This window comes from Lepeophtheirus salmonis, chromosome 13 (assembly GCF_016086655.4).
Source record: "Lepeophtheirus salmonis chromosome 13, UVic_Lsal_1.4, whole genome shotgun sequence".
NCBI classification, from domain to species: domain Eukaryota; kingdom Metazoa; phylum Arthropoda; class Copepoda; order Siphonostomatoida; family Caligidae; genus Lepeophtheirus; species Lepeophtheirus salmonis.
The window spans coordinates 33,805,417-33,823,886 of NC_052143.2; positions in this window are offsets into that span (position 1 = coordinate 33,805,417).

Genomic DNA, 18,470 nt, shown 5'->3' on the forward strand with positions numbered 1-18,470 from the left:
ATAAAAACTCAGGAACCAAATTGAATGTAGTTTGATTTTATAAAATATTATGTTAACACTAGAATAACAGGGGGGTTTTGATACCCATTTGGAATTTAAAGAAATATTGTGAGAAACTTCTTGATTGTATTTGTTTATAAGTTCTTGAATTTTTATAATTCATTTTATTAACAACCAGAAAATAAATTCAAAATTAAAATTCGTAATTGTTTGGTTGATAAAGTAAATACTACCTAGACAGACGTAAGTATTATATTTGATATCCAATGATTTAAAATAATGTATTATTTCTACAATTGTGTATGAAGAGGCTTAAGCAAGCTCAAACATGAATGAACAACTCTAGAAAGGAATCGTGTACCTTCCTTGTATAAATATAAACATACATTAGGCTCAACTAGCCATTCTGATTCCCCCTGTTATTGTGCAAGGATGTCCAAGAAAAAAATATACATTGAAGAAATAAGACATTATCTCATGTCCAATACCATTCAGAAGGTGATGATTTCGAATTAGAACAAGATGAAGAATATGTCCGACAACCTCAATCAAGTTTTTCTTATTCTGATGTCTATTCTTATGTTTTTGACATGCCCATCGGTAATTAATTTTGTTGAATACCATTATTCCTTTTGCTATATGTATCTACAGACTGTGATAAGGAAATTTTTTGCGATCAAGAAGCAAAACAAAACTTTAATAGCTTTTGATTAGAAAAGTTTAATGAAAAATGTTATTGAAAAAACTCTTAGAAATCAACCTTGCCAAGAATTATTCAATATCAGCGCCTCCAGCCTCTATCATAGCCTCCACACGATGTCGTAACTTGGCCCAGGTTGACACAATATAATTGGCAGACATGTTGGCCCATTGCTTCTTGATACTGGCCTTGAGCTCTTGCACATTTCTGTGTTATGTATTCCCAACCTTGCTCTCTAAGACGCACTGAAGTCGAAGGGATTGAGATTAGGACTGGAAGAGTGTTAAATGTCTTGTCCGAGAACTCAACTGAGTGCTCTTTGTCGATGTTATGTGTCTCCAAGGCCGAAGTGGCTAGAGGCTCCGTCTTGGGTCCACACATAGTTGTTCTCAGGATAGTTAACCTTCTGTCAGGACAACATTTTCCACCTCAGGACTTTATAGTAGGCCACAACTCCCAAGCACATTGCTTGTGTTGGAATTTCTGTCCTGAAGGTGCCCTGGACTTCCTCAGGTGATGTTGCTATAAATTTGTCGGTTCTGCCGTTCAAAATTTGGTCGACTATGAACAAATTCACAGTCAATGGATGAATCTTCAAGTAATTATGGACTTTTTTGCATCTCTCAAGCCTAAAGGTCTTCCTCCTGTCGCTGAGAGATGTCTACGAGTCCTGAGAAAGCTCTAAATGCGGAAATCCTTGTGGTTATCTCGTCCACGTTGAACTCGTCAGCCAAGAGGCGCATTGATGCTGTTGGATCTTCCTTGATTTTGGCCTCCATGGGCTTGAGAAATGTTCATCTAACTTCAAACCATTTCATCTATTTCCTTTTTACTCCTTTCTCATTGGCCACCCTGATGTTCCAGACTGTCCTCACAGTCACGCTGACAATGTCTGAAATTATTTTTTGAACAACATCCGCGTCGAGAAGATCCGAAACTCTTTCCCTTCATGATTCCTGTTCAATCATTTTTCGTCTGACTTTGATCAGATCAAAACAATGCGCTAGAAAAACATCACATGTATCGGAAATTGCTTGAGATGTCACCTGAAACTTTAATTAGCGCAAAAAAGAATAATTTTAAAGACGTGTAAAATTACGTTTTTGCACTTTGTACAACTAATTAGAATAATTAACATTTTTTTTTAAAGCCAGGATGTAATCAAGTGTCTCAATTCCCGTTTTCTTAGAAACCTAAAACAACCGACTTATTAGGAGTCTGGAAGGATAACACAATTCGACACAAACGAATAGGCTATAGAGAGAGTTCAGTCCATTTTACCCAAGAAAACATTTTGAAGGAAGTCCCAAGTCCATTATCATATGCAAACACAACATTATTAAAGATACAAAAATTAAAAAAGAAATGGGTATCATTTTTGATATTAACCTTCGTTGAAGGGTGTTCGTTACCATCTGCCGTTCCCGTATTAAACCATTTTTTTCCAATATATATTTTACACGGCAAACGCACGATACTCACAACTCCAACGCATGATGGCGACTGACTGCATTTCCGAGGAAACTTTAGAATCTCATCTACCCCGTGGCTAGTTCTGTAGCCTCCTTGCCACGCATTAGAATAAAGGAAGTTCTGTTAATGCACCCTGTACATATACAACAACATCCACAAATGAATAGATATCCTCTGGTCAAAAACACAAAAGTAGGGGTAATCCTATGTATAAGTAATGAGCTCATGATGAAATATTATAATTATTTGATAAAAACTTAATAAGGAGAATAATTACTCATTCATTCCAGGAGACTTGATTTAATAATTTAAAAGGAATTTTAAAAGGATGAAGATTTTGTCATTCCTGTTCTTTTTTTCTCATTCAATTTTTTTGTAAGAGCCTACATACGTCAAATGTTTGTCCCTTAATAAATTGACATTGAAATATTATGGAATAACAATGGTGATATGTAAATATTATTTATATTATATTTAACTTGGACGTACCCGTATTATACATATATTTTATTTCCAATTATTTTATGAATGCTTTAAATAACTCCAGAATTGAGTAGAACTTGTCAATAGACAACATGCATTCTAAAGCTAACTTACGAATCCTCTTTTTCCCCTTGTTCTCCGTTAGTACAATCATTTGCCCAGGAATCTGGTCTCATCCGAATTAAGCATAGCTTTAAGTAAGTAATTCAGAATTCTAAAAAACTTTTATTGTTATGTCTAGGACCTGTTTCTGTCCCAGTTTTTGAAATAAAGACCCTGGTTAATCGTTTTTATCAGCGGACATACGAATATAACTTTATATTAAGGTAGATAATTATAAATGCATAAGTCTAAAGATTTTGTATTTCATATAATCCACTTTTGTTTGAAGAACACAGCATATAGCTTAGTTGATATCAATGTCAACCATCCTAGGGAAGACTATAGTTGTATATACCTTAATCATGATTTCATTTCAAGGACTAAAATATTAAAAAATAATAGTCAACTAATCTGTTAACACACAATAAGTAGTTTTTAATAATCGTAAAAAAAGTGTAAGAGTCATAGTTTAACAGTTTAAGAAGCTTACATAGGCTCTTGTTAATGACAATCTAAGAAAATAAAGATGCAAACATATTTTAATATTGAAACAGAGTTTGAGGTATGTAACTGGTCCATAAACTGTGGTATGTTTAGCCAGCCTCAACACACCGGCGAACAGATTGGCAGCTCTTGAGGATGTTGATCGAGTCCATGGCGTACCGTGCTGCCATGATGGCAGCTCAGACCAAAACCAAGTTAGTAATAGAGGTGAAGCAAACATTCTTCTACAAGTCACTCTAAACTACAAAGTCCGGGGGTTTGAGGTGAATCCTGGAGGAGGAACACATGGAGGCAGGCCAGATATCAGTCAAATTGCTGCTGCATAAGTTTTGGTTGTTATTGGCTGTATGGGGATGAAATGCACTTCTTAATGTTGTAGTCAGTCCGGATGGAGAGGTCTATGTAGCTTTCTCAGCTCTGATAGTGGCGCGGTGGAAATTGCAAACGCGTTGCCCAGACATTTTTACAATTAGAGACATGGGATACGAACAAAACTTGTTTATTTTTGTTTCAGCTCTAGTTTGGTTGCATAATGACACATTGCAACTAAAAAGAACCAGGATAAAATCGTATTTTAATGCAATTGCAAGTTTTGGGTCCTCAAGCTTGAGCTTCCTTATGTGATTTTTATCTTCCTCGCAAAATGTCACTTTTTATGATATAACGCATGACTTAACTTTATCTTTCTTCGGGAGCTCATAATTAATATATTTTTGTCTAATAAATAAATTGACAAATTTCAAATCAACCTACCTGAAACTTTATCAAATGGCTTTAAGAAGAACAAAAACTTCACACCTGCATTGAATACTAATTGTTATTAATTCGAAATTAAAGTAATATACATATTACTAAAAACCCCATGAAATGTCTAAATCTGAACAATTATATATTTTTTTGATCGATTAGGGAGCAAAGTAGAATAATTAGAGACAAATATCTCATTATTTCCATTGTAATAGCTAATTTAATGTTTACACTGTATAAGGATATAATAACTAAAGTAGACATTTTTGTAATTAGAAAATTATGTTTAAAAATTAGATAAGAAATAAGAGGATGGGCGTGCTCTTTTTTTTTTTTTTTTTTTTTTTTTTTTTTTTTTTTAATAGGTCGTCGTGGTGTTAACTTATCAATCTGAAGTAAGCATGCTCGCCTATTTTGATATAATTGTTTTAAAAACGCATTATATAATATAAACATAAAAATTAATATATATTATTATAATATTTTGAGGGCAATAATGCTATTTTAAATATAGAAGTTTCTCCTCTTTATGGCAGTAATTCATCTCCACTCCCGTGGTTCGTGATGAATCGATTAATTGGAATCAGAAAATTGAGTGTTTTTTCTGGAATCGGGATCGGTTTCAGGATAATAATGTAAATAAATAACAATAAATTTTGTAATCTACGATTCCAATTATTATAAATTACTCTTTTTTAAGTTATAAAACAAAAAAAATAGTACTTCCCCCCCCCAAAAAAAAAAAAAAAAAAAATTTTGTTTTTTACTTGAAAATGTAATATCTGTAATTTAATTTAATTTTTAAATTTTTTTATCGAAAAATTTAATTTTTTGAGAAAAAAAATTTAAATTTATTATAAAATTAAATTAAGAATTTTATATTTGAATTTTATTTTCCTAAAAATTTTACATAAAAAATTTAATTTTTTGTTTTTTTGAGAACAAATTTTGGAAAAAAAAAATATTGGAAATTATTTTCTAAAAATTTTTATTTTTTGTCAACATTTGTGAATTTTTGTCAACATTTGTGAATTTTCGTTTTTTTTTTTATTATTTTTTGTGAATAGCTGTGGATTTTTAAAGTTTTGTCATTTTTTTTGCAAAAATTTAATATTTTAAATTTAATTTTAAAGTTTTTTAGCAAAAAAAAATAATTTTTTCCAATTTTCAGAACAAAAAAATCCAAAAACCACCACCCCCCTAAAATATAATCCTGTAGACGGCCTTGATAGGAAAAGGGTATTTTTTAACTATTTTTTAACATATTAAAAAATCAGAATCGGCAACGCTAATTTTTGGTAAAATCCCGTCGATATCGGGATTTTTTTTGGAATTGTCCCATCAATAGTCTAAATTCAGTAATACTATATGCTTCGCTCCTGTCTTCTCCTCTGGCGGTCTTTTCCACTAATAAAAATTTAACCACTTGTCACAACATATTTTTAATACATATTAGACAACTAAGCTGCTTTATTCTTGGACATTCTACAAATTGTTAAGTTTACTATGTTCATTTTTGATATGTTTTTTGTTTTTTACACACTAAAAGTGCTATTAATTTACACTAAATCCCTGGGCACGCAACGGTTATCTCGCTGTAGAACGGGTATTTATGTAAGATTTGCAACTTTTGAGAGGTCAAAATACGTGATAACTCAATTTTGGGCTCTTGTAATACCCCCCTACTACTCATATCATATTTAAACCCCTGTGTCTGACACTTTCAAAACAAGACAACTGCCATTAAGATTTAAGTAAAGTAAATATTAACTTCTTAAGTATACTCATTCACTGTGTTGATTGATGAATTTTGCTGAGCTTTTATTCATAATATGTAAGATTACAAATACACTTCAACCCCCGTAGTAATTGGTATTGTACATCATTAATACTGATTGATCCCTAAGTATTTTTTCGCCTATGTGTTTTATTTTTATGATATATTAAATACTAGTTAGATGTATAATTGTTGTAAATGGATTGTAAGGAAAAGATAGCAACATTTAAATTGGCACTTATGTTTAATTTATTTATGATGGTACTTAAATATTAAATCACCAACTAAAAATGGGAAGTTCTAAAATCCCATCTTTTCCAAAGTAGATGGCATAGTATATTACAATTCGTAGTAGTGTTGGATCGGACAAAAAGATTGCAGTCCCATCAGTCCGGTCCTAATAAAATTTGTCATTCCTAGGACCGGTCCTTACTGGTATTTTATGGTAACTATAACAGCTGAAATGATGTATCTACTAAATTATTTTAGCTGTTTAGCATAACCTCTTTCAATGAGACAAGATACCTGAAGCTTAAAATAGGAAGTGTGTTGCTAAAACTTAGTATTAGGTTCCAGCAATCATTCCTTATTTTTTTCGTTTCTATATTATTCAAACTTAGTTAACACAAGTCGTTACTATTATTTTATCACGTAACCTTTCTTCCAAAAAGGAAAATCATCTGGTAATTAGCCAAGTCAAATATATCTCTTATGCACTTCCAAACTATCAACATTACATTATTTATTCACCATTTTTAAAATGAATTACGTATATAAAATTCGTAATATTAAAATCTACATAGTATTTTATTCGATACCGTAATATAACATTGCTTAGTAAAATTCTATAGAAAGTGATAGCTATAAATTTGTATTTCTATATGATAGCCAAAATTTCTTCATATAAATAATAAAATGGCCAATATATATTCGATGAGGGAATAGCAAGAAATTGCATTCCTGTTATTTTGGCAACGGAGCATAAGTATAGAATAACTTATTACTTTATTTTTTTATCAAAAAGAATATATTATGAAATAACTATGACGTATCAAGTGAGATGAGGTAATCGACAGCTGAAAACAAAATACATGGAGTATTTTTGTAACGCCGTGAGGAGTGGAAAAAATAAAAAGATACTGTTGAATGATAATAAAGATTGGACCGATAAAAAAAAAGGACCGAAAGGAGAGGGGGAAGAAAGTCTGATTCGAAATCAGTCTGAAACACGCATCTAACACTACTTTATAGTAGTGTTTCAAACAAGTAACGATTTTTATATTATTTAATACATTGCTTATCATTGATTTGAGTACTATTAGTTTATTCAATTTTCATAAAGTTTCGATATATTTAGAGTTGGAGTATAATATATTTAACCTATTCCTAAATATCCCAACTATATCGCTGTCCAGCAATTTAATAAACTTCGTGAGTAGTAACTGCAGTATTTCGTCAATAATATTCTGTTTTCAAATTCTTCTCCCCAATGTTTAGGACATTTTTCCACTTCCGAGTCTCTCTGGTTGATCTGAGGAATATTTAAATATATCTGAGGTAAACTATAGTTTTTTGTCTATTAAGTGACCAAATATTATTATGCTATACTTAATGACAATAGTCGTAATTTCAAGGGCAAGAGAAATTATTTACGATTAATAAGTATGCGTTGTGATGTTTGTTATAACGATGTTTTGAAATTCGATGCGCCATCTAGTGTTCAAATAGACTAAACAAATAAATGCTTATGAAAAGTATAACGATTGCGCTTGATACCAATTTTTTATTCTTTTCCCAGAAAAATTGCAAATTACTCCGTCTATATCCAAACAGCTAAAGTAATTTTGGCAGCATTGCATTGTTCAGCTAAATTTAAATAATAGTTATCATAATATATAAAAAATACAAATTATGATTTTTTGTTAACATACCTAATATATATTGATATTATATTTCTCGATAATGAAAACGTGAATGATGTTGCTTCATCGATGGGCACACACATTTATATGACTAACTAAAAATGAATTCCATAGACAAAAGCAAAAATCAACATTTGACAATCCAACTATTAAATAAAAAATAACAACTTGAGCAATTTCAACATAATAAGAGAGCTTTGGACCTGCCTCTAATGGATCTCTGGATGAAATATCAAATGATATTGACTGTTTTTGAATATTAGCTGAAACTTTGGAACTGATGGAGATGACTTCCACTTCTTTTAGTAATTGCTTTTCGTTCAAAATTGCGTGTAGAGAGTATTCAAAATCGCAGCTGGAATTACTAATTCAAAGGGTGTTAAGAATATCATACCAAAAACTGGTGACTTCAATAGATAAACTATTGACACTTTTAGCACAAATTCCATGAACCGATAGGATTTCCCTAAGACTCGACTGGACCGAATAAATATGGACCGACACAGCACTTGTAGTATTTAACTACAAACTCAATATCTATATTCATATTTTCAAACCTTCTGTTTCTGATTTGGCAAAATGCTAAGGGGAAAAAAACTTATTAATGAGTAAGAATTTTAGTGAAAAAAATGACATAAATTTCGCATAATAACCTTGTAATGTTACTCCTAAAATGCCAAAGGAAGATTCTTTTCGTTAAGACATTCTTGTATTTTTTTAATTTTAGAAATTTTTCCAACCCTAAATAAGGATTACCTACATATTTTTACTTTCTAAAGCTACTTTATTTCTTGAGATTGAATCAATGATTTATGGGATACGGACGTTTCAAATTTAATGTGCACTCCAATTTGTTTTTGTGATTATTTTTTCAAATATTTTTTTTTTTTTTTTTTTGAAAAGCACCCATATCTAAGGAATCCATCCTCCAATTGCAAAAAAAAAAAATAGGAGGAATTTCCAGGTAAAAACATACATCCAAACAAAATGTCAGAAAGAATGAGGCATAGAATTGCCTTGTTTTGGAGAGGATTTGACTCGGAATGACCCTTAAGTAATTACTTTAACAATCATTAAATTCAGTAAAGTCTTGGATTGCGAATAAATATCATATATCTATTTGAAGGATAAATAATTGCTGGAAAGCTAATATGAATGTTGTACAATTATACATATACATGATTTTCGAATATACTTTTCCATTTAGTAGTAATATTTGATAAAGCATATTACACTAGTAATATATTTAGTAGGCATTGTTGTTAGGGGTCGATGAAAGACTAACTTTGCTTTATTTATATAGAATATAACTCCCCAGTATAGCCCTGGAATTTCTACCCCCCAAATTAAGAATTTTTTTTTCTAGAAAATTTAATATTTCAAATTTAATTTACTTTAAGAATTTTTTTTTCCAAAACTATTTAATTTTTCAAATGATTTTCTATTTTTTGTGAATATCTATATAATTTTTGAAATTTAATATCCCAAATTTTTTTCCCACGAATTTGTTTTTTCAGAATAGCTTTGGATCTTTGAATTTGTTTTCCCAAAAGTTTAATACTTTATAAATAACTGTAGTTTTTTTTTAAATTTGTTTACAAAAATTCAATTTTTGAAAAAAATTTCAATCAAATTTAATTTTCGAAAAAAATTCAATATAATTTAATTTTTGAAAATACTTTCAATAAAATTTTAATTTTCGGAATTTTTAAGCACCTGGATACTCTCTGTTTCTCATAAGTAGTTACTAAATACTAAGATGTTCTCTTCTCAAGAACGAAACAATAATGATAACAGCTTGAGGAAATCAAAATCATTCTTCAGGTGGGCAAAAACAAAAAACTAATTCCCTAATAAATGTTTAGGATTTACATCCCTAAATATATCTCCTGCCTTTTTCTTTTTCAATATGACGTAATGAGCTTTAACTTTACTCGTGCCTTGCTAAACCTCATCTAAAGTAATATTCATTATTTTTTATATTTAAGTTTTCCTTTTCTTTTTTATTATGACGCGTTGAGTAATAGCCACGCACGCTACTTGTTAAAAATGAAAAATTGCTAGACAATATAGATAATTTTATTTCATTAATATAGATGTACGTCGTAACCTTTATTGTATCTTATAACCTTTCCCCAAAAAAAAGAAACAGAAGGCCCAAAAATGATTAGCCATTAGCCCATTCATCCCAAATATGGAATTAATATTGAATAATGATGATTGACAACTTAAAAATAGCTATTTAAAATCCAACAACTCGAAATTCAGACCACTTGTAAGTGAAAACGAAACAGAAAAATAGACACTTGACAACAAAATACTGTTTAAGTATATGAAATACAATCATGAGAGTCCAGCTAGAATTGTCATAAAAAAAAGAAACCGAAAATCAGCATGGTAACCCTGATAATTTGAAGATTGTTTCGGAGGAGGGAAAGAATAATGCTCATGACGGTTCATTAGATCAGCTACAATCAGCTGTGACAAGAGAGGAAGGAAAAAAGGTTATAAACAATGATATTTGCTAAAATGGATCCGATATCGATCCCCAATTCTACTCTGAGTCCAACAAGGGCTTACAATTATAACACCGCAACAAATATTCAGTGAATTTTATGAGCACACACGAATGTTCAATCAGGTTTTGAATATCGTTGAATCTATTGAGGAAAGGATGTTCACTACTCAAGAATTAAATAATAATACCAACTGCTAAGGAAAAGAAAATTCATTCTTCAGAATACGCATTCCAAAAAAAATGGGCTAGCTAAAAAAAACCACTGGATTTCCACCATTATATGTTATATATATGTTACTAAAGTAACGCCGTGGGTGACAGTTACAAATTGGCAGAGTAAATATAATGAAAAAGAATAGTAGAATCTCTTATTATCAATTGAAACCCTGTAACACTACATTAAAGATCTTCTGTACCAATGGACCAATATTTTTCCCAACCAGAGATGTTTCAAAAGCTTGTAATTGTTGGTCAGATTGAAAAATGCCGGAAGTAATTAGAGGACGAAAGTACTTAAAAGATCATAAAACATTTATTATCAATCGTCAGTAGTGATGGGTGATGTTAGGAATGGGCATTTTGTAGAGTCTGAGGGGAAAAGCGGGAGTGAGACTCATCAAGGTATCTGTAGTTAATACCTCCTAAATAAAATTTTTGCTAACATTAGCTGTCTTTTTATAAATGTTGATGGAGGATCATCACATACACTCTATCCATTGGCCAGGCTTATTCATCTAAGGACGGCGACCAGACGGCATTCAGTACAGGTAATTATCCTATTAAAAGTTTATTTAGTAAGGTCGCAAAGCCTACTTAGGCGTGATTTAAGGGGAAAAATTTTAATTCATCAGTTTTTCAGCTATCCTAACTGATGAATTTCCAATTTACTCTATTTTTTTTTACTTTTTTTTAACAAACATTTTTTCAGCAAAGGCAATGTCAGTTATAAGAAATAGATCTATAGCCCAGATTAGCCTCTGATAACTCTTATTCTAAGCAAATGTGTTAGTTTGCATTGTTTAAATCATTTTTCTTATGAGTAATTGCATTGCAATTGTAAATTGAATCTTTAAAAAAAATGATTGGTTTAAATATGTAGAAATACACAAATCTCCAAAAAAATTTAGAAACATTATTTTCATAATTTTTTTACGTATTAGTAGATGAATACATAGTTTAATTTAGCGTAGATAATTTAATTGTTGTGCTATATGATAGATTAGTCATGTTCCTTCTAATCAAATTAATATTATTATTTTGAAAGAATTTTAATCAAGGAAACAAAAACATTTTTCAATCATATTTTAAAGAAGGACATTCTTAATTATCAAACTCAGTACTTTAATTGCTTCATATTTAAATATCATTTTATGATCCTTCATCAATGACATTTATCGTAATACGTATAGACACTAAGTTATTGATAGCATTATTTTGTTAAATAAATTTATTAAAATGTGGATATTTCAGAATTATGGCAACAAAAATTAACTTTGCTCAAGTACAGATGGTATTTTATGTAGTTTGTTAATGTCCCACAACAGTCCCACAAGAATTCAAAGGCGTCCGCAGAATCATATTTTTATAATTTTTTTTTTTTTTTTTTTTGGGGGGGAAAGGGAAGGATTGTTTTTAGAATTTAAAAAAAAATAATGATTTTATAGACAAAAAAATTATCAAAATTATTTTTTTTTTTAATTGGAAAATTAAATTTCATTTATTAAATTTTTTTGAAAAGAAATCAGAAATTCATATCCATTTTTGAAAAAAAATTCAAAAATTTACAGATATTGACAAAAAATTTCAAAAATTACATTTCGGAAAAAAATTCCAAAAATATACAGTTATTTACAAAAAATTATTTTTTTTCAAAAAAAGTTTCAAAAATTAAATTTCAAATATAAAATTTTATATTTCAAATACTAAATTTTTCAGAAAAAAAATTCAAAAATCTATTACTTATTTAAAGAAAATTAAATTTTTTGGAAAAAATTTGAAAAATTTAATTAAATTTCAAATATTAAATTTTCTAGTTAAAAGCTAAAATGACTTAATTTGCCCCTCTAGTCTACCCACCTACAGACGCCCCTCGAATTACAAAGAATGTAACAGTGGAAATATTATGTGTGACATTAATATTCTTTGGGATGCATTAGCCAGTGTCGCAAATTTGATAAATACTGGTTTTCGCTACTTACTAGAAAGATAAACTAGGAATGACTTTCTGGCAAATAGTGAAAAAGGGAGAAGAAACAAGGTTGACAACTCTTGGTATATACTTAGGTTGTAAGAATTTCATAGGTAGAACAATTCAATTTTGCTCAAATATTAATAATTTAATGCAATACAAAACTGGGAAATGGAACAACAAAATTAAACGGACGAAGCTCTTAAGAGAAATTATTCTCTTGAGTCAGTGTGAGTAGACCCGCACCCCGGTCGTTCCTAAAGAAAGAAATATACTTAATATATATGGACTTCAAAGACAATTACTAGCTCAGATAGAGCTAATTGTAATACTATAATATTTACATATACATAATTATTGCAACTACAACACAGATTAATTAAAGAAACATTGTTATTAAAAAAAATGGAATATAAATTTTTTTTTAGTGGTAGGGTGGGTGGGGTTCTCAAAATTTATACAATATATTTGTATGGTCCATATATCCATTACATCATTTTATATAGAAATGGGAATTTCCTTGTGTGATGTCTCGTAAACAAATATTAATGTAATAATGTATACATTTATAAATAAAACTAGTTTTCTTCGAAATTATATTTATATGGTATATGCAAATATAGTTCCGAAATAGTGGGTGATCCATTGCAATCCAAACACTTATTAATTCAATATTTAATGAAGGTTGAGTGATTGAAATTAATTCATATACCAACATATTAAAGCATAAACAATTAGTTACAAGACAAAATAAACCTGAGCTCTTTAGCTTATCTAAAAGTTGAGAAAATGATAATTGAATGTAATTGACGAATTTCAATTCCGCACTCCAAGCAGTTGGGCGTTACCGGGACCACCGTCTACCCCGTCAAGTCTGAAACGTTGGAAAGAAAGAAGAGCTCTCTCAAAAGACCAAACTGGATCCGGAGGAGTGAAACAAAAAAGCTTAGGCCAACCCCCTCAACTCCATGAAAACCATGAAAGAGATATCGGCCTTTCGCACCAGACTGTCCAGAGAGCTATCAAAAAAGTGGATGGAAAGAGCCTTGTGAGAGTGGAAAGGCCACTTTTGACACCAGCAATGAAAGAACCCCATCTCCGCCGTTGCAAGACTCTTTTGAATCATTTCTTAACACTTTTCACCCTCCTACAACACTAATGTCAAACCTCTCAACTACACGTTTTTTGGTGCACGTCGAGGGAAAGGCTTGCAGTGTCCTTCATCCCAACATCGAGGCCCTCAAAGCCACTGTAAGCCAGCACTGGGACACAAGGATAGCGGACTACATCCACAGCGGGTGTCAGGACTTCTACCGGCGCCTGGAAGCCATGATTACCGCTGAGGACGGTTATATTAATAATTAAGAGAGCTCAGATACACATCTATTTATACTATTAATTTTGTTGAAATTCTATTGTTAATTAATAAATTATCTTTTTAATAAAGTTTAGAATTCAAAGTGTTCAGATTTTAATGGATCCCTTGGTTATAGACACAATATGAAACATGTTCCGTAAGAAATATTTCAAACTCAACAGACTCTCGTAAACTATCAAATGCATTTGATTTAAATAACTCGGGTGAGCAAAAAAAAATTATCTTACAAAATGAAAATTACGATACGATAAAATTACTCTCACGACCCATTTCTAATTGAAATTATTTGCAACATAGTTTATGAACAGCTATAACCATAGTAAATAATATAAAAAAAGGATCTTTATCAACGCTTGCGTCAAAGACCTTCGTAAAAACTAATTACTCAAATATCAAAGTGGATAAATAGTACTGAAATTTGTATACAGAGTTGTGACCCAAAACTTGGAGTAGCATGACTAAATTACGAGAAACGTGACTTGTATGGAATCAACTCAAAAATAAATTCGTCACATGTTTAAATATTGTACTTTTTCTCACCTAATGTCATCCTTCACAAGTAATAACAGCTTCGACACACCAGCAAATAGATTAGCATCTCTTCACGATGAAGGCTGTGTCCATATCGTAGCAGGCTGTGATGATGGCAGCTGGGAGTGAATCCAAATTTAAATAGGATTTTTGGGAGTCATTATTCTCCAATACATCACAAACTGCAAAGTCAAGGAGGATGATGTCAGGTCTGGAGAAGGGTCACATGGAGGCAGGCTAGAAGTCAGCCATTGGGTTGCTCCAGAAGTTTTAGTTCTTCTGGGATGTATAGGAGCTGTAATTGACTTCTTAACGTTGTAGTTAGTCTGGATGGAGATGCAAAAGGCCTTCCCTGGACTGAGACAAGCGCAGAGAGGCACACGTGTTGTCTTTTTTGTTATCACTCCGACATTTTTACACTTAGAAACATGGGATAAAAGAAAGCTGGTTTATTTTTGTTCCACCTATGATTTGGTTGCTTAGTTAAACCTTGTAATTAAAAATAACGGGGAACAAATCATAATTAAATGATACTGCAAGTTTTGGTTCCCCACTATATATATAAGTATAATAGTTCATTGTATATTCAAGATACAAGGAAACTATTTTTTTTATTCAATATGTCTTCCTTCACTAGCAATAACAGCCTCCACACACGGGCGAACAGATTGACAGCTTTTGACGATGAAGGCCGATGAAAAACAAAAATTGTTTATTTCTATTTGTCATATTGTTGCGGAATGAAACCTCGTAATTAAATATAACGGGGATAAAATTGTAATGAAACACTTTTGCAAATTATGGGTCCCCACTTTGTGCGTTATATAGGGGTGAACGTATATCTTTGCATTATTTTTTTCATGGAATTTATGACCCAAATTTTTTTTTTAAATAACAACATTGAATCCTAAATATATTTTACGTATGATTATTGTTTTTTTTTTTGTTTTTTTCACTTTATCGGTCAAAAAAGTTGTCAAAGTGATCCATGTCACCCAAACCATTGAGTGAAATAGTGCGGTCAACTTGTTCTATCTAAATCACCTACTTTTTCAATATTTAGCACATTAATGCCTGGACTGATTTGACTGAATTTTTAATATGTTACTCATATGAGTATTGTTAGAAAATAATAAATCAAATGTTTTTTTGTTGTTTTTTTTTGGTCGGTGCTTGGTGAATGTTGAAATGAGTCTAAATCACTGATTTCCACCTCGTTATGATACAGAATGTTTCAAAAAAGATGTGGTTGACTGTAGTGGATTCTGACCGGATTTGCAGAGATACTCAAAGGGGGTGTAATAACTAACATAAAGCCAATTTAACCTTTGGCACATCCTGGATCATAACGAAGTATGAATAACTGCTCTTGTCTCATATTAAGCTTGTTCGTAATAATGATTCATCAAGTCGAATGATAAGTTATTAAAACTTTTTCTATTCGAATTGATGACGTGTTTGTCCATTCCTATTTTTTTTTTATTATTATATTATTAACTATATTACATATTTTGTCTCTGGTCCTAACTCATTGCATTTCCAAAGTACGGTTTGAAATTTTTCAGGATAATACCATCAATATTCCAACAGCCATTTTCTGTTTTTTATATTAATTAACATTACATATTTTGATTTAAAAATTCTAAGGGAACATCAACTTTAATCAAAAATCAAACAATAGCAATAGGGGGGGGGGGAATAGCTTAGTGCCTCTTAAAATATGATTGAACCCGAGGGCTTGAAAGAACTATTTTTTGGTATTAAAGGAGTTCCTTGAATGTATTGAATGAATCGGAGGTGGTTTTTAGGAATCCCACACTACCACTTGGTCAATCCGTGGGAGGAGGATTTTTCAATCATATTTTAAGAGGTCCTAAGTTATTTATTCTCCCCCTTCCTTGCCAATCCTCTCGATCAATTTCTTAGAAAAATTGGATTGAATTTAAAAGATTGCAAGGAAATTGTATTACAATAATATTACTCACACTTGAAGATACTCCCTTGGGGGATGGAACTAACAAATATGTATAGACATTTGTCGTCAATAATATTAAGCATATTTATAATGTGTTGTCATTCATCATGAAGTTTGAACAAATTACGGCCAATTTTCTTCAATGGCAATTTTCTCCAGGCAATCTTCCAAATGCAGTTTTCAAGGCATGATATATTATATTATTTATTTATAATTGAAGGTGAAATATCCTTGAGGCAAAATGGCTATAGGAAAAATAGTTTAAGGCGAAAGTACGAGACATCTTTTTGTTCCACCCATTTTAAGTCCTAAAATAGCTTGTAGACTTCACAAAACTTAAATTTAGATTATGTTATTGTAATAAAAAAATGTTAAAAAAATATAGGAAAAAAATATTTTCTTTAGGAAGTAGTAAATGCGATAGTATTCTAGCCGGAGTATAAGAAGGAATATATTGTAAAAAATAAACATCTTAGTTCTTCGAACAACTGTCACAAATTTACACCAGGGAATTTTACACTCAAACTATTAAACGCAAAAGGATTGGTGGTACTATAAACAAGTTTAAACCGAATCCGAAAAAGTTTAATCCGGATAGTTTTTTCACCCCCTGTAAAAGAACATCCTTTTATAACGCAGTTATTGAACCGAGTAAAAACTAAACGCCAAATATAAAGCGTATTTAATTATATGATAAACGGTTGAACGAGTATAATAGTTACGTCATTTAAATTTTGTATTATTTTTGGAACTATTCAATGAATTTTGCACTCATAAATATCAATTAAAATACTAAAAATACTTGTATGAATGTAAGACATCGAGAAAAAATAAATCTTTATTTTTAACAACATAAGTTTGAGATTTTTTTATAATATATAAATTGTTATTCTTTTAGTGAAAATATTAAACTTATTATTACTGACGATAATTTTAATGAAATATTCATTACTTTATACGAATTTCGTGAATAATAATTAGTCCCTATCTGTTTTGATGAGGTTGCGTTTATTATTAGGGGAGTCTGCAAGATTATATTTTGGGAGGGGGTGGGGGGAAGTTTTTGAAAAAATATACAAAAAGGATATTTTTCTGAAAATTAAATTTTTTTGGAAAAAAATTTCAAATATTAAATTGAAAAAGAAAATTCAAATATTAAATTAAAAAAGAAAATTCAAATATTAAATTTTAAAAAAAAATTACAAATATTTTTTTTTTGATAAAGAATTCTAAATCCACACAAAAAATTGGAAAAATTCAGTAAATTCCCAGGGACAAATTAGAAAAAAATTTAAATGTAAAATTTTTCAAAAAAAATTTAAATATCAACTTTTTTGGAAAAAAGTTTCAAAATTTACATTTCAAATGTAATTTTTTTTCTACCATAAAGCAAAAAAAGTTTCATCGGGGAGGGGGCTACACCCCCCAGCCCACCCCTGCAGACACCCTTGATTATATAAAATAATTGCTAAATAAAAAAATGAAGAATCCAAGAAACGAAATGGAAAAACAAAGGAACGACTTTTCAGCCAAAGAGTTATTTAAATTCACTAAAACTACGTTAAAAATGGCTAAATAGCAAATAAATCTTTTTTTTTTTCCTTTTTACTGATGAAGTATATGTAAACATTAGAGTATTACAATTATTCCATCTAACCTAGGAATCTTTTGGTGAAATCCATATACATAAATATATTTCTTCCTCTAGGAATCACGGAATGTGAAAGTACACTCATCAAGTTCAAGAGAATAACTCAATCTAACCAACATTAAAAATAAAAAAATCCTTAAAATGGCATTATTCAGATAAATAATTAATTGTAGAATTATCTGATTGAATGATTTATGAGCAAACTGAAACGTATTGGCAATAAAATGAAATTTAAACGGAATAAGAAGCATTTTTATTAATTTTTGAGCGTATAATTCCCTAACATCTCTCAGTTCACTAACGGCAGCTTAATAATTTAATTTTTTGTTCCAATTCGGCCGAGTCTCCCTAAACGTAATTGTTGTCATAATTTTCTTCTTGGGTCAATTGATTTTACCAATATATATTTATTATATTATAGTTGATTAATATAATCACGGAAGTGATTATATTTTATTTAAAAAAATATGTAAAAATGATCAAATACATGTTTTTACACCTAGATATATAAAGTTAATCTT